The sequence below is a fragment of the Cryptotermes secundus genome, unplaced genomic scaffold (assembly GCF_002891405.2).
Source record: "Cryptotermes secundus unplaced genomic scaffold, Csec_1.0 scaffold3213, whole genome shotgun sequence".
NCBI lineage: Eukaryota > Metazoa > Arthropoda > Insecta > Blattodea > Kalotermitidae > Cryptotermes > Cryptotermes secundus.
The window spans coordinates 5,750-6,172 of NW_019742058.1; positions in this window are offsets into that span (position 1 = coordinate 5,750).

The following is a 423-nucleotide window of genomic DNA, read 5'->3' on the forward strand; positions in this document are numbered from 1 at the left end:
AAATCGTGAAACCCCGCAACAGTGTTAACAAATTAATGCGATTAGGGTTATAAAGTGTGAAACCCCGCAACTGTGATATAAGTAATTGTAGCCGTTATTTGTAGATTGTTCAATAAACCAGTTAACGATCTCTACGGCGTATTCAGTAACGCTAAACACGTTACAATATCATTAATTAGTTCACAGTATGAGTTAAATGTTGCCAATTCTATTCAGTCTTTTAATCTTTTAACTAATACGTTATTAGAATTTAAGCCTTTAATTAATCCATTATATATAACATATTGAAAGACATATAAGAATGACGTCAATAGGTATATCGGTTGTAGTTGCATATTCAAATTCTATGAAATGTTGCTCTACTTCAGAGTATTTTACGCATCCAAGAAAACACCATATAATAACACTTTATTTATACATATT